General features: G+C 45.3%; 1 protein-coding gene across 1 annotated transcript in view; it reads left to right on the forward strand.

Moving 5' to 3' along the window:
- Positions 1-207: 207 nt before the first annotated feature.
- STARD8 (StAR related lipid transfer domain containing 8) overlaps positions 208-27,590 on the forward strand; it is an 82,296-nt gene continuing 54,913 nt past the window's right edge. The window contains exons 1-2 of the mRNA XM_027533964.1: positions 208-440; positions 15,471-15,504. The gene's annotated coding sequence lies outside the window, so the exon portion shown is untranslated. The remainder of the gene's footprint in view (positions 441-15,470; positions 15,505-27,590) is intronic.

Below are 27,590 nucleotides of genomic sequence, written 5' to 3' on the forward strand. Positions count from 1 at the left end.
GGCAGGACTGGCGGGTAAGCTGCAGCAGGCTGGATGCTCCAAGCTTGGGAGCTGAAATTCAGGGAATTTCAATTGGCATTGCTGTCCAGTACTAGCCAACTGGTTAACGGTGCCGAGTTTGAATCAGCGACCCGCCTCCTGGCCCCTCCTCCTCAGCTAGTCTCTCTTCCTCCCTCCCTCCCTCCTTCCCTCCCTCGGGCCCTCCAGGAGAAGTGCAGGCGAGCTGAGCTCAGGCCGCTGCTCTCCGCCTCTTCCCGAGATGAGCCGCTGATGGAGCGCCTGATCAGAGCTAGCTCTGGCTGAGCCTTTGGTTCTGGGTAGCCTGGTCCCCAGAGAGGAAGAGACCTTTGCCCAGCAGAGCTCTGCTGGGCCCTGCCAGTTCCCCTCACCCCACCATGCCTCTGTTGGACGTGTTTTGGGCTTGCTTCAGGAAAGTGAAGGTAAGAGGTTACCTAGCCCCAGCCCACTCCATTGCTCTGGTTTGAAGGAGGCAGCTGGGGACCACTGAGTGCTGGCTGGAAGGCAGATAGGCTTCTGAGACTACCTTGGAGCTAGAAAGGCTTGGGTTCAAGTCTTACCTTTGACAACAGCTCTATGATCTTCTACTGCTTTCTCACAGAAATAAGACAGCTGGCTGGCTCTTCTTCTAAAACTTGCCTCTGTTGCTTCCCTGCCCTTGCCACAAAGACAAGATTCTTAACCTCTCTGAGCCTCCGTTTCCTCAGCTTTAAAATAAAGACAATAGTGACACCAACTTTATAGGGTGGTGAGGTTGGTGTTATTGTTTACATATTAAATGTAAGGAAATATAAGAGACAATGTGTGTAAAGTTCCTAGCGTGATGCCTGGCATGTAGCATCCATACCATACAAGTAATGGTAACTATTATTATGATTATTGCTACTAATTCCCTTCAACATATATTAAATACCTACTCTGTGCTAGGCACCACAGGAATTACACAAAAAAACAAATAGCTTTTGTCCTCAAAGAAGAGGTAAGAAAAGTGTTAAATCTTTATCAAGACATATGCCAGACACTATGCTAGATAGTTGGTCAATAAATAGTTGTCGAGTGCTTGCAATATCTTGTACACAAGATACACAGGCACGTATGCAGGATACACAAGCACAGCAGGACCCATGAGGATGTAGAGGATATGATTTCTGCTTTAAAGAATCAGGGAGCTGATATTTATTTCATATATGGTATGTGTTAGACTTAGGCACTTTCTGTTTGTCAACTGTGATGGTGATTTTCACCATAAGCAAGCCATTGTTTTCCTGCTTTTATAGATGGGGAATGGACACTATGAATGATCAAGAAATATTTACAAGATCACTCAGATATGGTTGGCAGAGTTGAGATCCGAACTCCTAAATCCGTAGTCTTGTTGACACTATATGGCTTCCCATAGCTGCACCGAGTAAGGAGAACTTTCGACAACTAGCCTGACTACATAGAAGACAGGATGAAAGTCAAGCTGGCATCCTTGGAGGAGCTTAGAATGGATTCACAGGAGGTCACATTTGGGCTGAGCTTGAAGGAAGAGAAGTTTGTCAGTCCAAATGGGGGGAAGGGCATTCCAGGCATGCCTGGCAGAGGGAACTTCATCAGCAAGAGTCTGGAGGCAGTGATGGGTTGGAGGAAGGGCTGGTTTCATCATGTGCCTTACTTATCACAGGGTTTGAGGAGAGAGGAGCTGGAGATGGAGGACAAGAGTCTACCTCCCATAGAATTTGGAATTGATCCATGGGTTCCTGGCCCTCACCTAGTGAGGTTCTCAAATGAGCTTTTCACTCATCTGCAGTAAAACATGAGAAGGGTAGGGCTAATGCATTGCAGTTTGCAGAAAGCTAAATTAATTCAAGTCAAAGGACTATTCTTTATTTAGAGATTACTATTACTTCTTATGGGGGTGGGGTTCAAATGATTTCTTTTAATGAAACAGAAGTGTGAGATTTTTAAAATTTCTGTCCTCAGGAAAATAAAGTTTCCAATACTCTGACTGTTCCCTTCCTCATTTATTTAAATATTGCCTTCCTCATCCATGAAATTCCAAAATCTGGGGACTGTTGTTTTAGGGGATGGAGGAGTTCAATAAAGTATGGATATAGTTGTGGACAGTTTTAAGAAAATCACTCCAGTTGCCTTGGGCAGAAATGGTGTGGAGGAGCCCAAGTAGTGATGTGAAAGCCAGGAAGGTGGCTGCGATGGCAGTAAGGAGTGGAGGAGATGATGAGAGATGGACCCAATGAGAAGAACAGGGCAAGGAGGGGGTGAAAGTACCTATGAGGTTGGACACCAGACTGATATAACTGTCCACTCCCTGGAGAACCATTCTGGGTGTTTGGCATGGATTTAAATCCCTTTGCACTCATTACCCCAATCTGTCAGACTCCCGGCAAATGCTCTCAACCAATGACAGTCTCTTAGAGACTGTTGGGGTCAGAGACCCTCAAGAAAAAGTCAGGGACTTCTATCCCTGGTCCCAGACATTAGCATACAGGCACACATTCACTCATGTACATGTCCACAAAGATGGAGCCTACACATGTGTTTCTGCATACTCTCAGCTACACACACATATGCATAGACACACCATTCAAGTGTGTGCGCACACACATACACACATAGAGGCAAATACATGCACAATCACACATGCACACACAGATAGTACATATCCACAAGCATGTAGACTCACACACATGCACACATGCACATACAGAGGTAGGCATGCATGCACACAAACACTCTCCCATGCATGAGCTTGCAGGCACACTCACAATTAGACATACAGAAGCATGCATACAGCGTAAAGACACACGTGTGCACACAGGGTTGTGGCAGGCATGAATCAACACACAGATCTCAGGATAAGAGGCGGCCTGCCAGACCTATGTACACCTTGAGTTTTGTGTCTCTTTTTCCAGCACTACTGCTTTGCAGACCCAGTCAAATAGGCAGGACTTCTGGGCTTGTAAACCCAGTCAGGGGTATGGGATGCCCTGAGCCACCCTGCCTCTCTGAGCTGGGCCCCTTGTGAGCAATTGCTTGGCTGTGTGGGAGGGAGCTGTGGCAGATGCAGAAGCTGCCTACAGGGAGGGGCATGGCCATGCCTGAACCTGCCGTAGCTGAAAGGGCCGTCTCAGATGTCTCATTCAACCTTCTTGTGGTCCTGATGGGGAAACTGAGCTCCTAGCATCCAGCACCACATGGAGCTCTCCATCAGCTGAGGATGTTTGAAGAGGGAGGAAGCAAAGACACTTGGAATCCCAGCCCCCACCCATCACGTGCACACATGCACATACACACACACATGAGCTGTGTGTTTTTAAGCAAGTCCTCTGTTAGCCTCAGTTTCCTTGTCTGCCAAATAACACTAATCAGGGCCTGCCTCACAGAGATGCTATGAGGATTTGGGAAGGTTGTGTCTTTAAAGTGCCTGGTATGGAATAAGTGGTCAACACACATGACTCACTGGCAGTAGATTTCTGAATTATTCACTGGGAGCATCAGAGCAAAGAACAAAGGTTATTCCATGTTTGGCAACTCCAGGGTTAAGAACTCAAGTCTTACTGGCTCCTATGCCACAACTCCTCTTCAGCCCTCTCCTCTGGCCCTGTCTGACTCTAGGACCAGAAACAACCTGTTTGGGAGCTGAAGGGTGATACTTCAGAAGTTAGTGTTACTGGGAAGATGGGAGGAGGTCAGGCCAGGGTCCAGGACTGCCTTGAGCTGTGCTGGAGTTAGGAGTAGCCAAAGGGTAAGGTGTTTGGATGTGAGATGAACTCAGTGTAAATAGTTCCATACATGTCTGATGCGTCTTCCCTGGAGGCCAGTGAAGGTTGAGAAGGTATCCATGACCTCTCAACATGGCACTATGTATGCATGAGAGTCCCCTCAGCCTCATACTCACACGCATACACACAGGACCATTTCTCTGATGTGTCCTTTTGCCCCATTCCAGACCAAGCATGGTGTGACACACATCATGAGTGCCCAGAACATGGATCCTCTCTTATGTTACTCTCTTTGTATCAGGCGAGCTTATTAGGTCCTGAATGGCACTGACCTGGGAGGTGGAGAATACAGCTGGAGTTCCATATCAGCCATGACCTCTAGGTGACTTTGAGAGGATCAGTACTCCCTGCTGGCCCTCAATTCTTTCCCCTTAGAACAGACAAAGCTAATCACACAATATCAAGGGTGACAAGGTTCAATGAGGTCATCTGTTTCTCCCTCCCTTTTCCTCTCTTGAAACTACAGATGAGGAAACTGAGGCTCAAAAAGGGGAAGAGATGCGCCCAAGGTCACACATGGGGTAAGGACACAGCCAGATCCTCACATATTCTGTAGTCTTCCTACTTGCTCTGTGGCAAAATCCAAACACAGCTTGTCTCTGGTAGAATATAACAGCAATTCCGGCAGGACTGCCACACACATGTACATAAACGCATGTGGTAATAACCTTGTCTCACCTACCTGCTTCTATGGGAGGCAAAACAAATCAGATTGAAAAATCCCTTGTAAACTGGGAAGCTTTGTCAAGGTTGGCCATCCAGTTTTGGTCCAACAAACAATGCCATGCTTTTCCCCAGTCACTGTACACTCACACAGCCAGGCTTATCAGTGCAGATGTGCACAAGGGCTCTCCTGAGTTCACGCAAGAACACACTCTCAAGCACCCCCTCTTGTGTGTGCAAATCCGCCTAGTTCTCAAGGCAAAGGAAAAGTTTAACTGGAGACTAGGGTACTTTCTGCAACAGCACAGCTGGAAAAATCGAGGGATAGGGGTGAGGACCTCCAGAATTTGCGCCTTCTCCTCCAGTTGCCTCATCTCAGCACAATTGGTGAAGTTTGCTAAAGAACCATCTGAGATTGGACAGTATTTGTTCTGGGGAGTGGGAGAAGTGCCCATGGGCACTAAGGAGGTAAAATGGGGAATAGGAATCAAAGCTTTGACTCTGACTCATGTTTTGGACACAAATTCTTACTTTGCCTTCAGCTTCTTTGGTACCAAAAAGAGTATGAGTGGGGGTTACTGGGAGTGGAGGACATGCCTGATGATATGGCTGGTGGAGGAAGAAAGTGGGGAAACCTGCAGATTGGCAATGCCAGTTCCCTACACTGTGCCTGCACCCCCGCCCCAGCCCAAAGCACTGCAGAAAAAAGTGATTAGCTACATTTACAGAGCACATGGTATATGGTAGACACTGCACCAAGTCCTTCACAAATATTAACTCATTTCACTATCACAATCAACTCTGCAAGGTGGGTGCTATTACACTCATCATTCTCATTTGACTGAAATACAGAACAGTTAGGAAATGTATCCAAGGTCACACAGCTATTAAGTGATAAACTTGGGATTTTAAATACAGGTAATCAAGGTCCAAAATCCATGTTCTTTCCACTATGTTTATGTAATCTCTGCCTCAGTTTTTTTCCACCTATAAAATGAGGGGGTTAGATTGGTTTATCTCTGAAAGTCCTTCCAGCTTCAATAACTCTCATTATACTTACTATCATTGACTGGAAAAAAAAAAAAAGCAAGACTCTTGCATCTTCCCATACACAGAAAAGTGCTACATTCATTAACTTGAGATATCTGGTTTTATTTAATTAACAGTAATCTTTTGATATTCCAACTCTCTGGTCTTTGAAAGCTCCATATATCCTGGCTCTTCCTTTACATCTTTGGAGCAGTCCTTCAGAGCTATCTGAGAGGTTGTCCTCCGGGCTTGAAGCCCTCAGAAAGACTGTCAAATAAAATTCTCAAGTTTTTCTTAAGAATTTCTCAAGTAATTCTCAAGTTTTAGGTTGTGCAATTTTTTTCAAGTTGACAATGTATACTTCTCTGAACTTTTAAGCTAAGTGAAAAAAAATCTGCTCCCCAAATGTCAGTGATTTCCACTCAAGTTCCCTGGGGAGTGGAACTGAGCCCAGGCTCAGACAAATGAGCCTGCCCTGAAGGCCAGTCCTCCCAGCAGCCCCTAGGGCTGGAGAATAGCCTGAGAAGCTCTGGGAGCCAAGGCCTGGCCTGCATTTCCAAGTCACTAGTAACAATAACAGGGAGCAGCAGCTCAGGCATCCTGTGCTGGGATGTGGGGTCAGAGGTTTCACAGTGGAGTTAGGGAGTGGAACTCCTTGATCCCATCCCTTTGGCCCACCCCTGAGCAGCCTCTGCCACTAGGGACCTTGGAGTCCAGTTAGACCAGCAGCTCCAAGGCTGCAACTGCCAAGGGGCAGAGGAAAGGAAGTTCTGCATTTGGAAAATGGAGTTTGAGGCCCTGGAAGTGGGTGTGAGTTAAAATTCTCCGGCCTTTTTAGCTAATCTGGCCTGGGTCCCCCTGGGAGCTTCAGAGAAGAATGCAGTATAATGATACAATGTAGTAGCTGCTGGAAATGGAACTGCCAGCCCAGATTCTGCCTTTTCTTCCCCTTTCAGAGCCTCAGTTTCCTCATCTACAATATGGGGATAATAGTCCCCACTTCAAAATTGATTGCAAGGGTGACACGTGAAAGGGCTTGCTGCACAGTACATACTTAGAAAATTTGACTTAAATTTGAAGATAGTTCATGGGTTGCTCTTGTTATCCTGGGCCCATGGCTTGGGCCCTCAGTTTCCTCATCCATAGAATGGGGTGAAATTCTACCTGCCCAAAGAAAGCCTAGAATTGGTGACATACTGTGGAGATAAAAAGACAGAAGGAAACACTGATATTACTACCCTTAGGCTCAGGAAGTGAGCTGTTTAGGCCATTCCACTCGCTCTTCCTATCTCTACCCTTACTCCCACTCTGGGTCAAACTAGTTCAGAGTCTGGAAAAGAGGGCCCATTCTGCTGTGGTACCATTACATCTCCCCTCTCCAGTCCCTTACTGCACTCACCCTGTCTAAGGCCCCTCTCCCAGAGGGACTCCCAAGCTCTAGGCAGGAAAGAGGGTCCCTGTTGGCTGGTGGGAAAATCAAATCTTTGGGATGTGACATTCCTGAGATTGTCCAGAGAACCCCTGGGAGTTGCAGCTGTTTGTGCTCTCTCTCTTTCCTCTTGCTGTCTCTCCTCTCCAGCCCAGCTCTCTGCCTCTTGTGGAGGTGGGGAGGGCAGGAGGGCATGAAGCTGGAGAAGGCTGGGGTGATACGGGCCCAAAGGCAAGGAGCCAGACCTGGTATGGCCTTGCAGGCCAAGTAAGGAGTGGGGAGTGGGGAAGGAGCAAAAAACACTCCACCAGGACTGGCAGGAAGGAATTAAGGCAAAAAGAGCCCAAGGGAGCAGGGTATCTGTCAGCGGGTGAGTTAGAAAATGATATACAGATCAGCATCCCTGAGGCTACAGGTTGGATCCCCTTTTAGGGGTGGGTAGGTTATTAGACCATGGTAGTTCTGGTGGGTGGGAAAGGAGAGTCAGAACTTCTGAGAGGCTCACACATTTCAAGCTAGTCTAGGATAGCTTGCACCCTCAGAGAAAGGAAAAAAGAACCCTCTGGGATTCCTCAAAATGCTGTCCCAGTTTGAGTTCTACAAAGGCCTTCCTGAAATCCTTTCCCACAGTGTCTTTTCCCAGCTGAAATTGTCCTTCACCTTCTTCCTTGTGATGAAAGGATTAGAATGATCAGGGACCCACCTATCATTATAGGCAACAAGTCTGAGGTCTAGCAAAGAACTAGTCAAAGGCGCGTGACCAGAATGCCTGCTATCACTCAGTCCCACTTTAAATCTCTCTCCCATTTTAAATGTCTCTTCTGTTCTTTCCAGAGAAGAAATTGGCATCCCTCAGGACCACACCACCTCACACCCAGATTTCACACCCTACCCGTGAACACATGTTCCCAGGCCACTGCGATGGGGTTTAAAAGTGACACCATGACACCAATGCTCCAACTGAAGACCTGGTGGCAGGCTCAACCCAGCCCTCACCTGCACACCGCCCTCCACGTACCCAGCTACCTCCATGCTGGACTGTGAACTCCTTTAAGGATCCAACCTGTGTCTTATCCACCCCTGTGTCCAGCCCAACACAGCCTCTATTTTAGGCCCAGCCTAAAGGAAGTTGGCTGAGTGCATAGAACACACGTGTACTCTCATGCACATACAAGTAACCAAAGCCACTGAACCCTCTCCTGACAGAGAGACCCCAAAAGACAGAGGAATCAACTATGGAGGGATCAGGGAGTCTCCTTCCCACAGTGGCCACAGTCTTTCTTGGCAACACACAGTCTGGGTCTGAGGGTGGTGATAGCCCACTAAGGAGGGGGGCTCAGACTGTGAATAGGGCTCTGTGTGGTCCAGCTGAGAAGGCTGGGGGAGGCTGGAATGTCAAGAACGTGCTCTCATGACCAGCCCTAGGCTGGGGCCTGTGGCACAGGACTGGCCAGGGGTTAAGGCGGAGCAGGGAAGCCAGGCAAGGAAAAGACGAAAAGTCCCCACTGACTTGCCTTCAGATAGCAGAGCAAGGACTGGGCATAGAGCCAGCAGGCCCAGCAGAGAGGATGCTGGAATGCTGAGCTCTGAATCCACCAATGATGCTGAGAACTCTTCAGGTCTGGACAAAGCCTGTCAGTAGTCTTTGTGGATGGCCTCCAAACTATCCCTCTCAGACCTCTTGACTTCTCATTCAGAGACCAGCTTCCTGTATCCATCCCCCTTTGGGCTCTGGCTCTCTCTTTTTATACTCTTTCAATAAAATTCTCTTTTTCTCTCAAAAACTCTGTATCTGTCTCTTTCTGTCTAGCTACTCTGTTTCCCACTAGATGGCAAGCACCTCAAACACAAGAACCACGTCTGCTTCTGTGTAAGTTTGTATCTGCAGGTCCACTGCTGGGGCTACTGTACAGTTCTGAGCAGATGTTCCACATAGGCTTCAAATCTGAGAGGTTCAGAATGAGATTCATTACAAAAGGAAAATTACCCTCCCGCTTACCCCAGTCAGGCCTTTCCCTCTGTTCCTGACCCCAGTTAATAGCACCTCCACCTGGTGCTGTTAACTGGTTGCCCAGGCCAGAAACTTTGGACTCATCCTCAACTTCTTTTTACCTCCCACGTCCTGTCACTTACTGTGGTCCCACTATGTAGACAGCTCATATATTAGTCCCTTCTTTTCTGATCCCAAAGGCCACTGACCCAATCTTCTCCAGCCTCGCTGTCTCAAGTTTTACCTAACCTCTCCCACTCGGATTCCCAATTCCTCACTCAACAGACAGAGTAGCATCCTGAAACATAAACCTTGATTAGCCCCCTTCAAGAGTTCCCCACTGGGTTCTGGATAAAGTTCAAGTTCTATCACACTGACCTACAAGTTTCTTCATGATATGGCCCTGACCACTGCTCCACACCCAGTTCTTACTCTCTGTCTGGCACTCTGCTCTCCAGCCAGATATACACTGTTCCTCAAATCTCATGCTTCCATACCTCCTTGACTTTATTTATGTTACTCCTGTCATGATTTTTCCAGTATTTACATGGAATTGTGATGATTTGTACTTGTGGCCTACCTCTTGCCCCCACTTGACCGTGAATTCCTCAAGGGGAAGGAATATATCTAATTTATCTGAAGCCCTGGGTACCTATCAAAGGGCCTGGCCCTTTGAGGCTCATAGTGAGTAAGTGAATGAATGAATAACTGAATGAGTCACTGGATGGTAACCAACTGGATGGGAACCAGTTGTTACCACCAATCCTGATCTTCTTCCAGAGTGCCTATCTCTATAACTGCTGGGCTCCTGGCTCCTCTGTCCAGAATCTCCATGTAAAAGAATATGTTTTACAACCAAGAAACAAAAAGAATTTTCATCCTGTAGCAAACTCTGTGATGTAAAATTTCATACCCCATTTTCCCCTGTAAGCCTCTCAGCTACCAAAATAGTGCCAGGATCAGGATCCAAAGCAGAGTGGGTTTCATGGCCAGGTTATCCTGGACCCCAGAGAGAAAAGAATAGGATAAAATAAAACTGGGAGTCCCATCAGCCTAAACTGTAAACTTGGTTCTGCCATTTACTGTTGTGTGGCCTTGGATAAGTAATTTCTCTTCTCTGGGCCTCATTTTCCTCATGTGTTACATGAGCACAAGAAAACCTACCTTGTTTATGACAGTCTACTTTGTAACAGCTTACTTATTTATAATCTGCAAATACCTGTGTAAATTTAAAGCCTAATTAGCTCCTGAATGATCCTTAATTCTCTTACATCTTTAGTGGTTAGGGTAGGAGAGGAGAGAATTTAATATGAATAGAATATGATTTCAGAGTAACAATGTGTCCTACCCACCAGTTCATCTCCTAATTTTCCAGAACTGTTACATTTAGGATCTCACAGGGCCCTGCTTCCACTTTCCCTCCCACCTCTTCAACCTTCTTTTTTACTCCCCTTTTGTCCACCACTGAAAATTATATTGACTTGCTTAATCATGGGTCCACTTTGGAGCTTTGTAGGAGAATTTCATTAGTCTCTCTCAACTGGGCGTTTCCCTCTCTTTATACCTATCTCATTCTAGAACTTTCCATCTCCATGAGACTAATGTCTCTTGAGGATTTTGTCAGTGAACACTCAAGGGGGACACCTCTTACCCCTACTCTCTCTTGTGGTCAATTGTGGGTTGGAGATTCACCAGATTTTGTCTTTCAGTCTACAAAGGCAGATCTGACTTTTTTCATTTCAGGGTCTCTAGGGCTTATATTCGGAGAAGGCAATGGCACCCCACTCCAGTACTCCTGCCTGGAAAATCCCATGGATGGAGGAGCCTGGTAGGCTGCAGTCTATGGGGTCGCTGAGTCGGACACAACTGAGCGACTTCACTTTCACTTCTCACTTTCATCCACTGGAGAAGGAAATGGCAACCCACTCCAGTGTTCTTGCCTGGAGAATCCCAAGGACAGGGGAGCCTAGTGGGCTGCCGCCTGTGGGGTCACACAGAGTCAGACACGACTGAAATGACTTAGCAGCAGTAGCAGCAGCAGGGCTTATATTAATCTCCTGGAACTAGAAATCATTGTGGTCAAGTGTCTGCACCTGGTATAGCAATCTGTGCAAGGATAAGAGAGGTGAAAAGTACTATGGCAACTCATTTCCTTATAAGATTTTGGTTGGCTTAGAGACTAGCTGCTTGAAGGCAGGAGCATAGGCAAGAAATCTCTTCCACCTCTAAGAGGAACCCTTCTTTCTTCCTTAACTATTGCATTCACATTTTACCACTATCATTTTAACCTAAGCCACCAACATTGCTTACCTGCATTACCGCAAAGGCCTTCTAAGAGAGACTCCCTGCTTCCTCTTTAGTTCCACAATCCATTCTGCACACAGCAGCCAGAGTGATCTCTCTATGATGTAAGTCAGATATTGCCAGTCTCTTGTTCTATGCCCTCCAATAGCTACTTAACATCATTTGAATCAAAGCCAAAATCCTCACCCTGGCCTTCAAAACCCTGCATAATTTGGCACTTGACTCTCTCAACCTCTGTTCGGAATGTTCTGTACACAGATTGTCACATTGTTGGCTCCTTCTTGTCATTCAAGCCTCTGCTCAAAGTTCAGCACCCCTGAGAGACACTCTCTGGTCACCTTTTCTAAAGCAATCCCTGCCTATTCCATCTATCCTATCACTCTCTACCTCATCCTGGTTTTAAGGTTTCTCCTTCTTGGATCTTACTGATAGCTATAATTTACTTATTGACTTATTTACCTATTTATTATTTGTCCCTGCTCCATGAGGACAGGGACCTTATCTATCTAAATCTATGCCATATTCTTAACATCTATTATAGTGTCTTGTAGGGCATTGATGATGTTATTGTTCAGTTGCTAAGCTGTAGCTGACTCTTTGCAACCCCATGGACTGCAGCATGCCAGGTTTGCCTGTCCTTCTCTATCTCCCAGAGATCACTCAAACTCATGTCCATTGAGTCAAAGAGGCCATCCAACCATAGCATCCTCTGTCGCCCCCGTCTCTTCCTGCCCTCAATCTTTCCCAGCATCAGGGTCTTTTCCAATGAGTCAGTTCTTCACATCAGATGGTCAAAGTACTAGAGCTTCAGCTTCATCATCAGTCCTTCCAGTGAATATTCAGGACTGATTTCCTTTAGGACTGACTGGTTTGATCTCCTGGCAGTCTAAGGGACTCTCAAGAGTCTTCTCCAGCACCACAATTTGAAATCATCAATTTTTTGATGCTCAGCCTTGTTTATGGTCCAACTCTCACATCTGTATAACTACTGGAAAAACCTTAGCTTGAACCATACAGACTTTTGTCAGCAAATTGATGTCTCTGCTTTTTAATATGCTGTCTAGGTTTATCATAGCTTTCCTTCCAAGGCTGCAGTCAATTTCTGCAGTCATTTTGCAGCCCAAGAAAATAAAACCTGTCACTGCTTCCACTTTTTCCCCTTCTATTTGCCATGAAATAATGGGACTGGATGCCATGATCTTAGTTTTTTGATGTTGAGTTTCAAGCCAGTTTTTTCATTCTCCCTTTTTACCATTATCAAGAGGCTCCTTAGTTCCTTCCTCTTCACTTTCTGCCATTAGAGTGGTATCATCTACATATCTGAGGTTGTTTATATTTCTTCTGGTAATCTTGATTCTAGCTTATGATTCATTCAGCCCAGCATTTCTCATGATGTACTCTGCATATAAGTTAAATAAGCAAAGTGACAATTTTCCACAGTTTGTTGGGATCCATACAGTCAAAGGCATTAGTGTAGGCAATGAAGCAGATGTTTTCCTGGAATGCCCTTGCTTTCTCTGTGATCCAATGAATTTTGGCAATTTGATTTCTGGTTCCTCTACCTTTTCTAAATGGAGCTTGTACATTTGAAAGTTTTTGGTTCACATACTGCTGAAGCCTTGGTTGAAAAATTTTGAGCATAACCTTACTAGCATGTAAAATGAGCACAGTTATATGGTAGTTTGAACATTCTTTGGCATTGCCCTTCTTTGGAATTGGAATGGAAACTGACCTTTTCCAGTCTTGTGGCCACTGCTGAGCTTTCCAAATTTACTGACACATTGAGCGTAGCACTTAAATTGCATCATCTTTTAGGATTTGAACTAGCTCAGCTGGAATTCCATCATCTCCACTAGTTTTGTTCATAGTAATGCTTCCTAAGGCCCACTTGACTTCACACTCCAGGATGTCTGGTTCTAGGTGAGTGACCACACCATCATGGTTTTCTGGGTCATTAAGACCTTTCTTGTATACTTCTGTGTATTCTTGCCATCTCTTCTTAATCTCTTCTGCCTCTGTTAGGTCCTTACCGTTTCTGTCCTTTATTGTGCCCATCCTTGCATGAAATGTTCCTTTGCTATATCCAGTTTTCTTGAAGAGATCTCACATCTTTTGCATCCTATTGTTTTCCCCTATTTCTTTGCATTGTTCATTTAAGAAGGCCTTCTTATCTCTCCTTGCTATTCTCTGGGACTCTGCTATATCTTTCCCTTTCTCCTTTGCTTTTTGCTTCTTTTCTTTCCTCAGCTATTTGCAAGCACTCCTCAGACAATCATTTGTCCTTCTTGCATTTCTTTTTCTTTGGGATGGTTTTGGTCACTGCCTCCTATATGATGTTATGAAACTCAATCCATAGTTCTTCAGGCACTCTATCAGATCTAATCCCTTGAATCTATTTATCACTTCCACTGTATAATCATAAAGGATTTGATTTAGGTCATACCTGAATGGTTTAGTGGTTTTCCCTACTTTCTTCAATTTAAGCCTGAATTTTGCAATAAGGAGTTCATGATCTGGGCCACAGTCAGCTCCTGGTCTTGTTTTCGCTGACTGTATAGAGCTTCTCTATCTTCAGCTGCAAATAACATAATCAGTCTGATTTCTGTATTGACCATCTGGTGATGTCCATATATAGAGTCGTATCTTTAGTTGTTGGAAAAGGGTGTTTGCTATGACCAGTGTGTTCTCTTAACAAAACTCTGTTAGTCTTTGCCCTGCTCTATTTTGTACTCCAAGGCCAAACTTGCCTTTTATTCTGGGCATCTCTTGACTTCCTACTTTGGCACCCCAATCCCTGATGATGCAAAGAACATCTTTTTTTGTGTGTTAGTTCTAGAAGTTGTGGTAGGTCTTCATAGAACCAGTCAACTTCAGCTTCTTTAGCATCAATGGTTGGGGCATAGACTTGGATTACTGTGATGTTGAATGGTTTGCCTTGGAAATGACCTGAGATCATTCTGTCATTTTTGAGATTGCACCCAAGTACTGCGTTTTGGACTCTTTTATTGACTATAAGAGTTACTCCATTTCTTCTAAGAGAATCTTGCCCTCAGTAGTAAATATAATGGTCATCTGAACTAGAGCCACCCATTCCCATTAATTTTAGTTCACTGGTTCCTACACTGTTGATGTTCACTCTTGCCATCTCCTGCTTGACCATGTTCAATTTACCTTGATTCATGGACTTGACATTCCAGGTTCCTATGCAATATTGTTCTTTACAACATCAGGCTTACTTTTACCACCAGACATATCCACAACTGTGTGTCATTTCTGCTTTGGCCCAGCTGCTTCATTCTTTCTGGAGAGCTATTAGTAATTACTCTCTGCTCTTCCCCAGTAGCATATTGGATGACTTCCGACCTGGGAGACTCATCCTCCAGGATCATGTTATTTTGCTTTTTCATACTGTTCATGGGGTTCTCGTGGCAGGAATATTGCAGTGGGTGGCCATTTCCTCCTCCAGTTGACCACATTTTGTCAGAACTTTTCACTATGACCCATCCATCTTGGGTGGCCCTGCATAGCATGGCTCATAGCTTCATTGAGTTACACAAGCCCCTTCACCATGACAAGGCTGTGATCCACGGAGGAGAGGGTGCTCTATAAATATTTTCAATGAGTTAATTTATAATATTCTTTACCATTTAAAATATTTTTGTGTGTTGCAATTTCTTACAAAATATATGAACTTGGGATTATTACTATCCTAGGCTTATGGATGCAGAAAGTGAGTTTGAAAGATTATGGGTAATGTCCAATGTTACATAATCAATAAATAGGGGAAGGGAGCCCTATTGGAACTTGAGCTTTCCAATTCCAAATAGTGCTTTTTCCACCAACATACCTTACTTCTAATCTGGCTGATGCTATGCCAAGGATGGTATGTTCCAAGCAAATGCTGACTGATTCTATGATAATTCTTATTGTCAGGCCTTGGAACAGTACTGTGACCTGCACAGACTGCCTCCAATCTCCTGACTTGGAGGTGCTCTTAATCTATGATAATGACATGAACCAGAGGAGTCAGTCAGTGGAGGGGGAGAAAGTAGTGTGGAGTGGGCAGTCAGGAGTCTGAGCTTCTAAGCTCCACTTTGCTCTCGACATGTACCTCATTTTCCTTTTCTGTGGGCCTCCATGTGCTTTTCTGTAAAATGAGTAGATTGAACTTGCTGACTTCAAGGATTCCTTCTGATTCTAATATTTTGTGGGGCTCTGCAATGCCTTAATTTCTTCTCTCTTTCTTTTACAGTGCTTCCCATTGCTTCAAGGGAGGAAGAATGCCGGTAAGTGTGTAAGGTGGGGCTCACACGTAGCGTGCAATAGCACTGAGCTTCTCAGTGATCCTCACAGATGAGCTGATCAGGTGTCTGGGCTTGGAGCTGATGTCCTAGTGCCGAAGCTGGAGATGTCCTCTGTCTCCCTCCAGTGGGCATTTCCCAAGCTCCTTTCCCAAAGTCCACTTCTGAGGTCTTTTGAGGTGAATGAGCATGCAGACCTTCTGTGTTTCTCAGATGGATGATTTTCTCCGGTCAGGGAACCAGGGGAAGGTCTCCCTATAGAGCTATCAGCAAGTGGCCGCCACCCATATGCTTCCCTTTTTCTCAGATGCTTTCTTTTCACTAAAAAGTATATAAGGCATGGGAGATATGTTGGGAAAGGGAGCAGGTAAGAAGAGGTGAAGGAAAGAGACTTGGCATTTGGAGTTCGATATCTGATATTTCCAATGCTTACTTCGTTTGGAAATCTACCAAGAGAGTCAGTTAGGACTAAAGGGATGTACATAGCCTTGAGGGAGAAAAATCCCTGTCTTTCCTCTGCTGCAAATTTCTTTGCTTAACTGTCTTCTGCCTCTGGTGTCCCACTTAGGTGTGAACAAGTGGGTGGCATTCTGGAGCACCTACCTTCCATTGAAGAGGACACAGTTGTTTAGAGATGACTGCTTTGGGGAGAAAGAGAAAGAAAGATATTGGCCAGAAATGAATTTGCTGCCAGAGCCTGGACTCCTGGCATCAACTGGGCTTTTCTGAGGTCATCCTCTTGGCTCCAACCTGACCTCAGCCATTTCCACTGGCTACAGTTTTTCATCAGGATGAGCTCAGGACTTGAATTAGCATGGCTGCTAGATGGCAGTTAGGGTTGGGGCTCAGGGAAGCAGAAAGACACCAATTAAGAACTGGGATGCTAAGAGCCTGCACAGAGCATCTTGGTAAGATGTTGGAATAGACAACAGGAGCCCTTGCTCCTGAGGACCTCCCCAGGTCACTGGTCTTACAAGGAGGCAGAGAAGGGATCTGGTGACCTTCTAAGGGCTTTTCCACCTTAGGACCCTGAGTTCTTGGGTGGTGGCTGCTCAAAAGGAAGAGCCAGCAGGGAGAGGTGTTTATTTGCATTGCCCTGACAGCAGATGAGAGGGGACCCGTTGTGGAGCAGGAACACTGCTTTGATCAGCATGCAGCATGCATCTGTTTCTCTCTACTACCTCCCTCTCCCCAACCTTCCCCATCTCCTTCCAGAGCTTCTTGCTGAACACAGTTCCTACTTTGCAACAGAGACTTCTGGGGGCACAATATATGTGGGCTGCCCATAGTGGGGAAAGGACAAACTTCTCTATTTCAGAGACACCAGCTGCAAAGGCTAAAAAGAAACCCTCAGGTCCTGAAATAATGACCTTTCCCAGAAAAAAGCACTGGCAGAAGTTGCCAGGTTGCCTCATTAGATTGTCTGTGCCAGGCTGAGTTGCCAGGGCTGCATCCCGGGAGGGTGGGCACCAGGTGGCTTGAGTGGTCTGTGTTTTCTAGAGGAAAGAGGAGTGTCTTTAAGAGGATAGGGCCAGGCAGAAGAAGTTGTCACCTACAGAACTGAGCTAGAACTGACTTTTGTGCTGCTTCTCTAGGTTAAAGTTTGAAAATGTCTATTTAAGGACAAATGTGAACACATTGCCTTAGGCTGGTTGAAAGCCAATCTGGAACAAATTAAGAGTTTATGTGGATATGGCAGTGGAAGCAGCAAGACACCAAAAATCAAAGGACCTGGATTGTAGTCCTAATTTCATAAGCAATTCACTGTGTGGGCCCAGGCATGAAACTTCCTCTCTCTGGACCAGTGTCCACATCTATAAAATGGAGCTTACTTCATGGGGTTCTTGCATGGAGTGTAAGAAATGGTGCATTAAAAATATCAAAGTTCTGAGCAAAAATGATTATTTTTGAGATATAGCTCAGGGAGGGAGAGAACTCTTGATTTATTATTGATTTTGGGGGATGAGGTTATGCTTTCACCTGTTTTAAAATTCAAGAGATATGAAAATACAAAATCTCCCTATGCCTATCTCTTCACCACTCAGCAATCCTCTCTGATATGACCAATGTTACCAGCTTCTTGGGCCCTTGATGAGTTTAGAAGGTCTTAAAGAAAGGGAGCTGTACTAGCCAGGAGTTCAGTGGAGGCTATAGATGCCTGCTTTGGGGTCAGATTGAGGGGAATGTGCCAAGAGGGCAATGAATAAGGAATTGCAGGGCAGCAAATGTGAAATAAGCATTTGGGAATCAAGAAGCCTGGGATCTAGTCTTGACTGCACAACTCATGTTTGAAGGATGTTAAGAACCTTCCCCTCTCTGACTCTCAATGTTCTATCTGTACACTGAGCCTGTTCTGTTCTCATATGCCATTCTTGTAAGTTTCCACCAGAGTAGAATGGAAATAGTGAAGGGGAGGACTGACCAGGGACCTTTTAGAGAAGAAAAAGCCAAGACATTGACTCAAAGCTGATGACTGAGTATGCTTTGCATATGTAATCGTCTTCCTATTAAGATTAGTCAATCAAAGGTTTCTCTGTCATGCTACTGCTTCTCTCCTAGTGGTTTCATGTACAGAGCAAATCTTTGGTGCCATCTGCACAGGAGAACATTCAGTTCAGTTCAGTTCAGTTCAGTCACTCAGTCGTGTCCGACTCTTTGTGACCCCATGAATTGCAGCACACCAGGCCTCCCTGTCCATCACCAACTCCCGGAGTTCACCCAAACTCGTGTGCATCGAGTTGGTGATGCCATCCAGCCATCTCATCCTCTGTCATCCCCTTTTCCTCCTGCCCCCAATCCCTCCCAGCATCAGGGTCTTTTCCAATGAGTCAACTCTTTGCATGAGGTGGCCAAAGTATTGGAGTTTCAGCCTCAGCATCAGTCCTTCCAATGAACACCCAGGACTGATCTCCTTTAGGATGGACTGGTTGGATCTCCTTGCAGTCCAAGGGACTCTCAAGAGTCTTCTCCAGCACCACAGTTCAAAGGCATCAACATTAGGAACATCTAACTGGCTTCAACATACATAATGCTGCCCAGGCCCAGGAGGATGGCTTGAATGACCTTTGATGATTCTGCTATCATGGCCCAAGCATCCACTAACACAATATTCTCCAAGTTTCACTTATTGGTGAACCAACTTCACAGTTTTTGCCATCGTTTCATCCTGTGCAGTATGTATTTACTGTGTTTCTTTACTTCAGACTGATTTTAAACTATAACCTCACTTCAGTGTAGGAGACCCGGGATCCCTGGGTCAGGAAGGTCCCCTGGAAAAGGAAACAGCAACCCACTCCAGTATTCTCACCTGGAAAATTCTATGGACAGAGGAGCCTGGTGGGCTACAGTCCACAAGGTCACAAAAGAGTTGGACACGACTCAGCAACTAAACCACCACCAAGCTGTAAATATCTATGAAATGAGGGATTGAGATACTGGTTACAGCTTTCCTAATACATAATGAATTCACATATATCTATCATAATTCAAAATGTTGATGTATCACTCCAAATCACCCCTTGCATATATACCAAGCATTGGAAACCACAGGTGGTGATTATACAAACTGTCAGGTCAAACGGGCCTTTAGGCCTCTGTGGCTCACTCCAAGACTTGCTGAATGCTCCCGGGCTCCCTACAGCACTCCATACTCCTTATTCCTATTACTTAAGAATGAATTGCTCCTGAGATGGAAATAAGTTCTGGAGCCTAAAAGGAGCCCCTTCCCTCCAAACAAATTCTGACCTGAACCATTCTGAACTGCCTCACAGGTACTGAAGTGAGAACACTTGACCAGAGTACCAGAAGTTCTAGGTTCCCATTTTGTCTCTGTCTTTGACCAGTTGTGTGACCTTGGGCCTGTCCCTCCCCCTCTCTCGGCCCTAGTGTTCCCAATTATAAAGTGAAGTGCTTGGTCCAAATGAACTCTAAGGTATCTTGCTGCTCTGAATGAAATTTAATGACTTCTTGACTTATAGAACCTATACTTCTGTTTAACCCATTAGTTCCCCTTCCCAGCATCCCACAGAGATGAGAAGCCTGCTGACCTTCCCTCCCACTGCCCTACACCAAAGCCTTCCTGAGGCCCCCTGTTCCCAGTGCACAAGACTTTTTTTCTTGCCTATAGCCATTTGGGACTTCTCTCCAAGCTCCTGTTGAAATGGCTGAGGTGACCTGGTGAGGGGGTGGGGGTAATAGTTGGCCTGTAACAAGAGTCCTGGTTCCCCAACCCACCTGGCTTCAGCCTGGCTGCAGGTTTGGCCTGAACACCAGACTTCATCCATCAGATGCCCCAGACCTGTCCCTCCAGCTCTGGGAGAGCAGAGAAGACTAGTTTAAAAGGGAGAAAATAGAAACAAAGACATTTATTTAAGTTGCTATTAAACATCACTTCTAAGGCTCAAGAGGAGAGTATACCAAAACATTGAGCCTATGAAAATTACCAGAATAATAATAATTAGCTCCCTTTCTTTTGAAAAAGACCAAAAAATTATTGTAACTAATTCTTGACAGATCTGGCCCATTTAACATTTGCCTTTTGATGAAGAACACTGGCAGGCCATAGCTTATCTAGCAATTGACAGATATTTTACCCAGCAACTTGGAGTAGTATAAAAATCGACTGAGTTAGTGGGTTCCTGGAATTGATTATCATTTGAGACAGGAAATCTTTCAACTGTGGTCTACAGTGAATTCAGCCAAGGTAAATAACATTGGACTATGGGTTGAAAATTCCAAGATCTAATCCCAAATCTGACATTAACTCCTTCTGTGACCTTGAGTTAGTTGTCTCCCCTGCCTGAGCCACAATTTCCATGTATGAAAAATAAGAAAGTTGAACTAGAAGGTCTCAAGATCATCTGTACTATACTCTGTGTCATCCTCCACCCCTTGTTCCTGCCAGAGTCAGACTGAAAGAAGGGAGAGGCAAGGATAGGGTCAGAGGAAAGGGCAATTTCAAGATGTTTTTTGGGATAAGGAAAGGATTTCCAGACCCATAGAGGAAAGTCTAATAGCTTCTTTTGGGGTCAAAAGGGGATGGGAATTCCAGGTCCCCGATGCTTGCTTTCAGGAATGCAAAATAGAAAGCCAGGGTTACAGATGGGCCAGGCAAATGTCCTGATGCACAGCTGAGTTGACCACTTTTGCAGCCTGGGCCAATCCAGAAGATCAGAATAAGGGCTGTGTGGCACAGGACAGCTACCCACAGGCTGGGTGGAGGAATGGGAATTGCAAATGAAATGACAGATCTGGAAAGGACCTGAGAAGTGTTATTGGACACTTCTACCAGGAATTCACATGAATCCTTCAAACTCAACACTAAAAGTCATAGTTCTTCATCATTCTCCTGGAAACCTTCTCCTTCTCTAGGATTCTTTTTCTTGTTGAATGTACTATCATCCACCCTGTAACTCAAGCAAGAATCATGGAAATTGCCTGGGCTCCTCCCTCTCTTACTGGCTACCATCCAGTCACCAAATCATGCCCATGAATCTTCTCTGTAATGTTTCTCAAATCTGTCCCTTCTTTTCCACCCACACCGTCATAGTCCTCCATTTTGGCCCTTAAGAGCTCTGTCATGGATGGTTTCTATGGTTCCTAACTGGTCTCCCTGACAGCTTGCTTTCCCTTCCGGTCCACCTCCCATACTGCTGTCAGAGTTCTCTCTTTAAAAGAAAAATTTGGTCATGCTCAAAAACCTTTGATTGTTCCCTACCTTTGGTCAAAATCCAGATTTTTTGCATTGGCAACTAAGGTTCTTCACAACTTAATGACCTATCTTTCTTTCTCCGTCTGCCACCACACCCACACATTTCTGAGCCTCGTGGGACAGTATTTCCCATGCATACAATGAACTCTCATATTGGACTCTCACTGCATGTATCTTTGCCAGCCCCCCTACTTGGCTTGTCAAGCCATCTTCTGGTTCTCTGGACAAACCCATCTTGTTGATATCTCTATTATAACACAACATGCTGTTCTGCATTTGCTTCTTTTCTTTTCTGTATATCCCATGGATCATGAGTTGTTGGTGTACAAGAGCTACATCTGACTGACCTCTATATTCCCAGAACTAAGTAAGCACAGGGCCTCACATAAACAATGAATCTGCAAGGACTGCCATTTATTTTTGATGGCATAGTGAAAGAACTGCTGGTAATTAGACCAGTGACTTCTTTCTCAGCAGACATTCTTCCCTATCTTTTCAGCTCTGAACTAGCTATTACAGATCAACACAGAGCCCCCACTGGCTCCAGATGGCAAATTGTCTTGAGACAAGGCTTTGAGGGGCTAAGAGTTGCAGTCAATGGTACAGATCCATGTAAAACACATTTCCACCAAACCCTTGAAACTTGGAGGTTGCCTACATCTCAAGACAAGAAGGGCACTTAAAGACCATATTTACATTAACTGGTAGCTTACAAACTGAGTTCTGAGGAACTCTAGAGTTCCCAGAGATTCACTGGGGGATATGAGGGGAGGACAGAGCTGCAGGGTTGCTTCACTCAACCAAATCTACTTCACCTCTTGGAGGTTCCATAAAGGTTTCATTTGGGGACTGAAGTTGGTCACGTAAAAGTAAATATTGGTGACTACTGCTCTAGTCATGTGGTCAATTGCTAACAGGCTCCCTTTTTACCATTCCTGCTATATATCCACTCAGGCTCAGTCCAAACTCCAGGTATGGTCAAGCATTCCTTTTCATTCTGTACTCAGTTGAAAGTCCTTCTTTATGTGAAGCCAGAATCTTCCTCACAACTTCCACCCAGTGGTCTTGTTTTCACCCCTTGCAGTCTCATGGAAGCTGTTATATTCCTCCTCTCTATGACCAATCTGCTGGCGCTTAGAATTTCCCAAAGTCTGAGATGGAAGGAGCCTTGTAGCTCATACAGTCTAATGTTCCCACTGCAATTGGTGAAACTGAAGTCAGAGTAGGTAGGTCATCTGAAAAACAGAAGACGGCACTTAGTAGTAAAACTGAGACTAGAACCCAAGTCCCCACTCTTGTATAGTATCCTCCTAGAATCTGTCTTTCCAGAGAGCGAACAGCACCAGCTCCCAATTTCTCACAGCCCTGATGATTCTCCCCTAAACTTGCTCCAGACTGACAGTACCCAAGGGCTGAAGATCAGTAGCTCAGCTGATAAAAGTTCCATGGCAACCTGGTTTTGATCAGCCTGGGGTAAGGGCAAAGGCAAAGAAGAACAAACAGGCATCAGAACCAGCGTTGGCTGCTTCCTCATCACAGCCTGGACGCTGTTCTCCTCTTTCCATGGGACTAAAATTCCATCCCAACAGCCCTCCTCCCATGGCAGGGCAGCCAAGGGGCAGCTTTCAGAGGCCCCTTGTGACCTGTTTGCTAGAGGGTCCCTGCTGTGTGACTCTCCACATCCCCAAACCAGAAACAGGAAGAGTTGGTTTGGTTTATGTTTCAAGAGGAAAAATGAAAACATAGGAAGTAGGGCTCCTGAGAACAGAGGCTTCCAACTCTGCGTCATGTGCCCCTGGAGCAGGATATTCCAGGGAATACATTCCACCAGGGAAGGGAAAGGCCTCCTTACTGAAAACAAAACACAAAGCCCTTCAAGGTTTGGAAAAAGAAAAAGGCCAAAAGGGACTTTTAAGGAGTGGAGGAGAAACCGTTTCAGAATATCCAACGCTCCCCACCTCCCCCTTCTGCCACTTGGCGCTATTATACTTTGACCTCACTGCTGTTATCAGCACATCTGGACCCCAGAGATGCCCTGCTCCCTTTAACCTATGGCCCCAGAGAAAGTCGGAGCACCTTTTCTTGTTTCCCTGAAGATCATCAAAGTAGGCTGGCATGCAGAACCTTTCTCTAAAACAAAGAAAAAAAAGCAGAATGAATAATGAGTTCATTAATCCATTAACAGAGCATGCAAATGGCAGAACAACATTCAAACTTTATAAAACACATGCTTCTTGTCTTGAGAAAGCCATCAAAAACAGGGAAGCACTTTACCAGTCCCTAAATATCTCTCACAGGATAACTACTTCATCAACCTACATAAGCAGCTGTAAGCTTGCCTGATTTTCTCTCCTCTCAGCTCTCTGTTCCTGGGATGTGGATGCCATCTTGTTTCTCAATCACAGTCACCAAAAGGTCTTTTAGGAAGTAAAAAACCTTTGAGAATCCCTGGTGTCCTTTCCAGTTCTGGTTTCTGGGCTGAGGAACATGCCTACTTCACAGCTAGTTGGCAGGGTTGAAGTGTGGATCACCTGGGTGCCAAAGAAACATGGTCCTGCAAAGCAAACAATTCTGGCTACAGAGCTTCTATATGTGTCATGTGTGTGAATGCATGCACACACATGACCTCTTTACCAAAATCTTGACCTTCACCACACAAAAGCCTACTACTGTCTGTTGCTTTTCAATGGTATCTCTGTCCCCCTGGGCTAGAGGTAAGCAGAAGATTTTCCCAGAAGATGTTTCCAAGAGCATCTGCTTGGAATAGCTCATTCTCCCTAAAAGATCTGAGGGGAGGGAAACATCATTTTTTTTTTATTGTTTTTTTTTTTAATTTATTTTATTTTTAAACTTTACATAATTGTATTAGTTTTGCCAAACATCAAAATGAATCCATCACAGGTATACATGTGCTCCCCCTCCTGAACCCTCCTCCCTCCTCCCTCCCCATACCATCCCTCCAGGTCGTCCCAGTGCACCAGCCCCAAGCATCCAGTATCGTGCATTGAACCTGGACTGGCATCTCGTTTCATACATGATATTTTACATGTTTCAATGCCATTCTCCCAAATCTTCCCACCCTCTCCCTCTCCCACAACAAGCATAAATGTAGGTAATGGAATAGCATGCAAAATTTACACGAATTTGTAAGATAAATATAGAGATGTCCAGGAAATTTCTCACTTGTGACTGGCTACATGGGCTTCCGTGGCTCCTCAGGGCTGTGCAGGGAATGAGTTCATCCTGTTCAGTTGTTTGGGGGTACTATGGTGCAAAAGTTTGAGAAGCACTCACTAAGCAGGTAGGTTCCCTGAGGGTAGAAACTTTGTCTCATTCCCCTCTGTATCCTCATGCTTAATACATAGCCTCAGATAAGTATATCATATCTAATATATCAGATATCATATTGATATCATATCAAATATAAATAACCTCAGATATTCAGATGACACCACCCTTATGGCATAAAATAAAGAAGAAATAAAGAGCCTCTTGATGAAAGTGAAAGAGGAGAGTGAAAAAGTTGGCTTAAAACCCAACATTCAGAAAACGACATCATGGCATCCGGTCCCATCACTTCACGGGAAATAGATGGGGAAACAGTGGAAACAGTGTCAGACTTTATTTTTCTGGGCTCCAAAATCACTGCAGATGGTGATTGCAGCCATGAAATTAAAACACACTTACTCCTTGGAAGGAAAGTTATGACCACCCTAGATAGCATATTCAAAAGCAGAGACATTACTTTGCCAACAAAGGTCCGTCTAGTTAAGGCTATGGTTTTTCCAGTGGTCATGTATGGATGTGAGAGTTGGACTGTGAAGAAAGCTGAGCGCCGAAAAATTGATGCTTTTGAACTGTGGTGTTGGAGAAGACTCTTGAGAGTCCCTTGGACTGCAAGGAGATCCAACCAGTCCATTCTAAAGGAGATTGGTCCTGGGTGTTCTTCAGAAAGAATGATGCTAAAGCTGAAACTCCAGTACTTTGGCCACCTCATGTGAAGAGTTGACTCATTGGAATAGACCCTTATGCTGGGAGGGATTGGGGGCAGGAGGAGAAGGGGACGACAGAGGATGAGATGGCTGGATGGCATCACTGACTCAATGGACGTGAGTTTGAGTGAACTCTGGGAGTTGGTGATGGACAGGGAGGCCTGGCGTGCTGGAGTCCATGGAGTTGCAAAGAGTCGGACACGACTGAGCAACTGAACTAAACTGAACTGAATACATAGCCAGCCACAGAGACAGTGTTTGAGGGCTATTTGCTTTATCCTTCCATCCACCCATCCACTTATGCGTCATTCCCAAGATGCCAGTGAAAAAAGTAGTTTAAGGTTGATGCAAAGGGCTCGGTTTCTGAAGAATTCGGACATCTCTGGGTCTGATGTCTGACTCTGTCACTTATCAACTTTCTGAGCCTCAGTTGTCTCCGTTTGAAAGTAAAGATCCAAATACCCAATTCTTGGTTTGTTGTGGGAACTAAGTGTGATAGTGGGAGTGAGACAGCTCAATAAGCTCCCAAAGTGAAGGTGTTAGTCAATCAGTCATGTCTGATTCTTTGCGACCCCATAGACTGTATAGCCTACCAGGCTCCTCTGTCTATGGGATTCTCCAGGAAAGAATACTGGAGAGGGTAGCCATTCCCTTCTCCAGGGGATTTTCTGGACCCAGGAATCACTTTCAGGCAATATACAAATAATAGTTATTAAATGATTATGAAAATTACCACCATGACCAGTCCAAGCAAGAGAGTGGGGGGAGGGAGAGATGTTTTCTCCAGTCCAGAAGTCTGATTTGAGATTTAAGAAGGCAGGAGCTGAGATCTCAGGAATGAGCCCCTGGGCCTCTGGGATGGGGAAGGCCCAGGTTAACTATCTTTGCTCTGGAGCCCCACCCCCACTCCAGGGAGCCAGTGTATAGAGGCCAAAGGGCAACTTTGGGTGGAGTGATGGAAGTATCAGATGTGCTTCTGTTCACCTCCCCGTCTTCAAAGACCAGATGTGCTGCTTTCTCCTATTGGCCAATGAGCCCCTTGAAGGCCTGGCTCTCAAGGGTCGTTTGTCAGTAGGGTGAAAGTTGCAGTCAGGCACAATGGCTTGGTGGCTAACAGCTCTGTGACCTTGGGCAACTATCTTCTTCTCCACCCTGACTTCCCAATCATTAAAATGAAGGAATTGGATAGAGCGGCTACTAAGGCCTTTCCATCTCTCACACACTATGGTTGTGTGACACTTAATTGAATAGGTGTTTGACCTTGTTTTTCCAAAAATGTGAGCAATCTGATCATCTGATAGTCTGACACTGATCCTGGACCTTAGGGAAAAGCAGTGTGGGAGGCCTGGCTGGGCCCCCTTCTGTATGCAAAGCCTCCTGGTCCCCATGGCTCCTTCTGCTCAAGTGTGGCTGGACTGGCCCACCCCCAGAGCCATTCGTGATCATGTTCCAGATGAGGGGCAAGTGGGTGAAGCAGGTGTTTCCCAAGGCTGGGACTCAGGCCTAGGTAGCTCACAATATAAAATGAAGAAAGGAAAGAAAACAGGAAATCCTGCCCATTTTATGTACTTAATTGTTCAGGAAGAATTCCTTCTAGTCAGCACAGTTGTCTCAGAAGTTACTGACACCTGCTGAGCTGGAGTGCTGCTGGGGTCCCTGGGATTCACAGACTCCCACTTCCATCTCAGTCTGTTCAGACCTTTGCCATTCTTTGAAACTCAAGTCAAATAGTATGTCCTCCAACCTTTAAGTCTCTTGCATACTGTGTATACTTGTCTTAGAGAATGGATCATGTTCTGCCTTGTACTGGAGTATTTCCTTCACATGCTGTGCTGTGCTTAGTCGCTCAGTCACGTCCAGCTCTTTGCAACCCCATGGACCATAGCCCACCAGGCTCCTCTGTCCATGAGGATTCTTCAGGGAAGAACACTGGAGTGGGTTGCCATGCCCTCCTTCAGCATTGCAGGTGGATTCTTTACCTTTGGAGCCACCAGAGAAGCCCAAGAATACTGGAGTGGGAAGCCTATCCCTTCTCCAGGGGATCTTCCCAACCCAGGAATAGAACTGGGGTCTCCTACATTGCAGGCAGATTCTTTACCAGCTGAGCTACCAGGGAAGCCCATTTCCTTCACATACTGGTTAAGAATCATTCTCAGAGGAAAATCCTTAATGAATATCTGGATATAAGATAGAGAGCCAAAGTCCCATTAATCTTCACTCCCATTTTCCAAGTTAGCCACCGTTAAGAAGTTATTCTAGTAGCTTCCCAGAAAGGTTCTATTATCAAGGTTATTGAAAATCTGAGAGAGCATGAGGCTTTGGAGGGAGCAGTAGCTCTGAAGATTAAACACCTGGGTTTGTCTCTCAGC

The sequence above is a fragment of the Bos indicus x Bos taurus genome, chromosome X, assembly GCF_003369695.1.
Source record: "Bos indicus x Bos taurus breed Angus x Brahman F1 hybrid chromosome X, Bos_hybrid_MaternalHap_v2.0, whole genome shotgun sequence".
NCBI lineage: Eukaryota > Metazoa > Chordata > Mammalia > Artiodactyla > Bovidae > Bos > Bos indicus x Bos taurus.